Source organism: Sciurus carolinensis, chromosome 14 (genome assembly GCF_902686445.1).
Source record: "Sciurus carolinensis chromosome 14, mSciCar1.2, whole genome shotgun sequence".
NCBI lineage: Eukaryota > Metazoa > Chordata > Mammalia > Rodentia > Sciuridae > Sciurus > Sciurus carolinensis.
The window spans coordinates 67,353,793-67,359,792 of record NC_062226.1 but is presented as its reverse complement, the minus strand read 5'-3'; the positions used below and the strand labels follow the sequence as shown (position 1 = coordinate 67,359,792).

The 6,000-nt window shown below is 38.5% G+C and overlaps 1 long non-coding RNA gene across 1 annotated transcript in view; it reads right to left on the bottom strand.

The window, feature by feature from the left end:
- Positions 1-365: 365 nt before the first annotated feature.
- LOC124964232 (uncharacterized) overlaps positions 366-6,000 on the bottom strand; it is a 135,711-nt gene continuing 130,076 nt past the window's right edge. Inside the window, exon 9 of the long non-coding RNA XR_007104901.1 lies at positions 366-680. This is a non-coding gene — a long non-coding RNA (uncharacterized LOC124964232). The remainder of the gene's footprint in view (positions 681-6,000) is intronic.

The following is a 6,000-nucleotide window of genomic DNA, read 5'->3' as shown; positions in this document are numbered from 1 at the left end:
TCTCATTCCATCAAGTTCAGCCACATTAAGTTTTTTCTTGTATTTATTCATATTTGTATCAGGGAGAGAACTAAATAAATCCATATTCAGTTCACCATGGTGCTGGAACTCTAAGTTCTACACCAGTAAGAAGGGACACAGTGATGTCTAATGTCCCTGATATATTGGAAGTTCTATTATTTTCAGTACCACTACTGACTTTCTTTAATGTGTGGACATTCATTGTGAATTCTTGTAGTTTTTGCCTGTTACTGATTCCTTAGGTACCAGAAACTCTTATTGTAAGAATTTCCACAGAAAGTATTATGTTTTATGATTTATATTCATATGGTGCTAGTACAGTTCCATGTCAGTGTCTCAGTGAATATTGGAGAGTGTGTGACTAGTTCTTTGTCTATCTTTTTTTCCAAAATATAATTTCTGCATTGGTTTTCAGTGTCAGTAAGTCTATTTAGCACCATGCCATCTCCTTTTCTGTGAAGCTTATGGTAGGATTGTCATTCTCTTCCCCCTTATATTTAAGTAAGGCAGTGTAACTTCTACTGGCCGATGAAGTAAAAGTAGATGATACCATTTCCTGGTGGAAGCTTGAAAAGTTAGTATGGGCTTCACCACATTTTCTTTTCTGTCCTTCTGATGCTGACAATATTCTTGATGGTGTTGCTTCTTCAGCCGAGGTCCTAGAATGAAAAACATGCAGAGTAGTGTTTTTAACCAGCTTAAAACTTACAAGGAATCTTGCTGGAAAATAAACTTTGTTGTCTAAGTTTGGGGGGTGGCTTGTTATGGTGGCATAATTTAGCCCTTCTTGAGTGATACAAGAACAAGTGGGCAGCTTTTTTTCCATTGTATTCCCCATAGTTTAGCACAAGGCCTACCACAGTGTTTGTGATTTCTTAAATTGAATTTTAGAAGCAGAACTCTAATTCCTCTGGTAACAGTGACAGTATAGAAGCTTTCTGATTTTTCTGATATTTGGTCTCAAATCCTCAGTACATTCTATCCGCCTTTTCTTCTGGAGCAAGGGAGAAGAACATTCAACTTAGTTACAAATGGAAATCACTTTGTTTGGTACAAAACTCACTGGAAAAAGGAAGATGAAGGGCATTTCTTTCTGTGGGTAATCTACTACTACATGTCCTGTAAAGGCTAAATGTTCTTTTCTGTTAACCCATGAGTAATAGTTCTAAATAGGGGAAGAGGCAATGTTTTATTTGTCTCAATTTAAAAGAATAAGGGGAAAAACACTTTCTGAACACAGAATTCTGTTTGGGAAGGACTTTGACTATCATTGAGTCTATTACTCTGCCTTCAAGAAACCCATCTTTGAAAAGTATGTTTTGTTCTCAGAAGATATGAAACCATTTTTGGTATATGAAGCAAGATGATTGAATTTTCCAATAGAAATGCATATTCCTTGGTCAGACAAATATTTTGTAGATTTTTAATTTTTTTCTATGAGGTAGGATAATTGTATGATATACTTTCCAAGCATAGAGACATTTGAGAGTTAAAGAAGGCACTGTTGTCAATTAATATAAACTGTTATTTTTCTGGATAAACTATATGAACGTCTGACAAATAGGGACATGTATGAATGAGAATTTCATAACATAATCAAGGCTTTTAAGTCCACTGTTCTAAGAACAGTCAGCTGAGTGATTGAAAGACAAGGGCAGAAAACATTATCTTCAGTGAGAATTTCGATGAGTGACATCATTTTCCCACTAGCTGATTTTCACTAAATTCTCCTCAGATATGCCCCTAGTGAGATCTTTGATACCCTTTCACAAGGTGCACAAACTTTCTGTCTTGTCTGGAAGGAGCTTTCAGCATTAGCAAACTTCTACCCACCTCCACTCCCAAAACAAACTATCATTTCCTCTAGAATGGCTTCTCCAACATCCCTACACATGGCTTGTCTCCAGCCACCGGGATTCCCCAGCACAATGTAGACACTTCTCCAGTGGCCCAACCACATTATATTGTATTTCCCCATGTATGTCTGCATTCTCCCAGGGGGAGAAACAATGTCTACTTACTTCTTTTGGTGTCTAAGAAACCCTTTTTACCTAAAGGTAACAGAAAATTCAGGACTGAACCTAGAGTTCTACTCATTTAAAAAGATTATGTTTTGAAAGACTTCCCAGCTTGAACTGCGAGCTAAAGTGAATAAAAACAATAAACTGGTTTGCCAGCTGTTTCCTGATTCACAGGAAAAGAGAGAGTGATTCTGAGGTGGGGGGAGGGGAGAAACAAAACATCATTCCTTCATTTAATTACATTTGCCTGGGGCACCATTGCAGGATGGAACTCACAAAACTGTGACTGCTAGGAGCTGGGTGTTTATTACATAGGGGAAAACAAGGTAATATGCTAATCTTTAAGAGATTTTGGAAGATTATGTTGTAGTATATCTTCTAGGAATGAAATGGAATCTAGATCATATCCCCCCAGGGGCAATTACAAAAATTAAGAGATGTGGAGAAATCATCTGCTCAGCTCTCCCAGCACAGCAGGTACAATGTCACCTGAGCCATTTTTATGAAGCTCCTGTCACTTCCCAGGAGTGGGCAGAGCTCCTAGCAGAGCAGAGCAGACTGCTTTGGAAATAGAAAACAGGCACTTGGCTCTTAATGCTAGGTGGCCTTGGTGAAGGATTGGAAATTCACAGATGTTAAATTGGCAGCAGAATTTTGCAATCCAGAAGTTGAAACTAACGCTTGAACTACTGAGAATTTATTTGTATAAATGTATATAAACGTATAAATATGTGTGTTGTGTGTATGTATATATATATATATATATATATATGAATATGAGAGAGAGAGAGAGGAGTGAATTCTTTTCTTCTGGGCCAAGAGGATAAAGGGTAAATATGACTTGTGAAGCTATTTTGCAGGAGTTGAGGAGCTGATGTCACTCAGTCACTATCTACAAAGCACAGCATGGGGCATGCAGACTTGGGGTTCCTTTGGGCTTCAATTCTGGGTCAATACTTGAGTGATAAGAAGCATGAAACATCAGTGTTCCCCCAGGGCTGAAGTTTTTACAGCACAGGGTGTAGGGAAGAGCACTGAGACCATGGAAGGTGGCATTAGGAGCTGGCGCAGAGAAGCCATCTGACATCCACCCCCTGCCTTGCATAGTCCATCTCAGCCCCCACATTCTCTATTCCTTCAATAAGTACCTCCAAGACTACTATGCTCATGGCACTGTGCTAAGCAGTGCAGAACTAATGGTAAAAATGACAGCTTTGGCTCTTTAGATCTCCTGGTCTGATGGCAAAGGGAGCCACAGACCATCATATTCACTGTGATAGGTATGCTATTGAAAATGTGTGTAGGAGATTAAACAATATGGCAGAAGGAGGCTCTAATTTTGTGGTTCTAATTGTAGAGGAACTGGAATTTGGGGAAGGCTTCATGTATGGCTCCGTTATAAAACCCAACTTTCTTGGTGAGATATTCACCACATATGTCCCCACTAGTCCAATCATTCCACTCACCGTGCCCGACACCAACTCTCTGCCTCATGCAATCTGCATGATTCTCAGCTTTGTCTTGTTTGTTCTCTGTCTGGAATGTTGCCACTTCATCTACTGATCTGAATCAGATCTGTTAAAGATCAGCTGCAGTCTTACCTCCTCCATGAAGCCACCTCTGACTATTCCTGCCTAAGGTGATCTGCCCATTCTGGGCTCATTATTTGGAACTCCACTTTGACACTGGATTTTATTCTGCATTTTGACATCTCATATATTCCTTATCCAAATGCTTGGGACCGGAAGCATTTCAGAGTTCAGATTTCTGGGTTTGAAATATTTGCATACACATAATGAGTTATCTTGGGGATGCCTCCCAAGTCTAAACACAAAATTCATCTGTTTCATGTACATCTCATACACATAGCCTGGAGGTAATTTTATAAAATATTTATAACATGGTTGTGTTTTGACAGCCACCCATCACCTGAGGTCAGGTGTGGAATTTTCCAACCATTTCATATAGGGAACTAAAATTTTCAGTATTTAGAGCATTTTGGATTTTGGATTCTCAGATAAGAGATGCTCAATCTGTATTGCTATAAGTCTTTCCTAGTATTGATTTAATATGTACATTTTTCTTTTCTCCCCAACTCAAATTGAAAGGCATTAAATGACAGAATCCATTATTTAATATTCTAGACTCTAGTATAGGACACAGTACTCAGTAAATACTTGTTGAATGAATGAATGTAGGCATTTTGCCCCTTGAGGGAGATTCAGGATGAAATTGTCCCCTGCACACACACACTTATTAATATTGAGTCTTAACTTTCTGTGGCTACAAATCTGTGTAACTTTTTTTTTTTTCTTTTCATCCTTGACGTCCACCCATACGTTTATCCATTCATCAAAGTCTTTCCTTAGGGTTTGCTCTAATCCCTACTTTGGGCCAGAGAAACAGAGATGGACTGACAACCAAAATGGGAGGGCCAACCCCTGAAGGGATAAGTGGAATAAAGTGTTATGAGTTTTCTGTCTGTTAGGTTGGGGACACAGGGAATATAAGCCAATTCTATCATAAGGACAAACAGCGATATCATGGGGTATGGGATGCTTGAGCTCTTCGGTGTTAACTAGGGAATAATGTGGCTGGAGTTAGGAGTTTAGGGGGAGAAGCAATGTGAGCAAGAGTATCATAGAGTGAAGGCAGCCCAGGGTGACCACATGCCCTGCAATTTGAAGAACAAAGCGAGGACCCCTGAATACCAGCCAGCTGTTTTGTCTAGCTTTGGCTTAGGATGTTCCCTTTCGACATTCCAGACCTGATTCCTTTGTTACCTTGCATATTCGAACAAGCCTTTTTTTTTTTTTTTTCCTACCTTTACTGATGATTTGTTTGACACTTGCGCAGGAGATAAAGTTCTTGGCTGAGAGTAATTTCCCCTCAGACTTCTGAGGGCATTTCCCAATTATTTCTAATTTTCACTGTGGCTGGAGTTGGATGCCAGTTCTGATTTTTGATATGTGAGATTCTTTTTCTTCCCAACTGGGCCCCAAAGTGTTTAGGATTCTTTTTCCTTGGCTGTCAATGAAAATCTACCTTGATGTATTTTGTTTCATAATTGTTTTAGAGATGGTAAAATACACATCACATAATTTATCACCTTAACCATTTTTAAGGGTGCAGTTCAGTGGCATTAACACATTTATAGGTCTGTGCTGTTATTTTTCAATTCATGATTTTAAATGATTGATGGGTCCTTACAAGATGGAGATGCACTTCTTATTTCTTTAATAATTTCCCCCTCTGCTTTCTCTCTTCTCTCTTTCTGGAACTTCTATTGGGTAGATGTTTGATCTTTTGAATGTTCTTCTAATTCTATGTCCTGTCTTTGATTATTCTGCTCTTTGATCATTTGTTCTACTTTCTGAGATTTGTCTTTCAATTCTTTATAGAATATCCTTTTCCTTTTGTTTTAATTTTCTATTTGTTGTTTCTTGCTCAGATTGATTTTAAAAAAAAAAGACATCCCATTATCTTGTTGATACTAGATATTATCTTTCCAAGAGTAATACTTGTGATTTTCTTTTTTCTTTTGTTTGTGGCACTGGGGATGGAACCCAGGTGTTCTCTATCACTGAGCTACACTCCATTCCAATTTATTTATTTTTAATGAGGATTTGAACACAGGTGTGCTTAATCACTGAGCTACATCTCAGTTCTTTTTATTTTTTTATCTGGAGACTTGTCTCACTGAATTGCTGAGGCTGGTTTTAAATTTGCAATTCTCCTGCCTCAGCCTCCTGAGGGATTACAGACCTGATCCACCATGACTGGTTGTGATATTCTGGAGTGTTCTTATTAGTCCTTTATTCCAGGAACCTTTTAATTTATTCTGTTTGTTACTTTGAGGGTCTCTCTCCCACTTTAGGTGATTTTCTTTAAACATCAGCCATCCCTAGCTACTTGTTCTTGGCTAAGAAAGTGTCACTCACTGGGAAGCTCTAGGCAT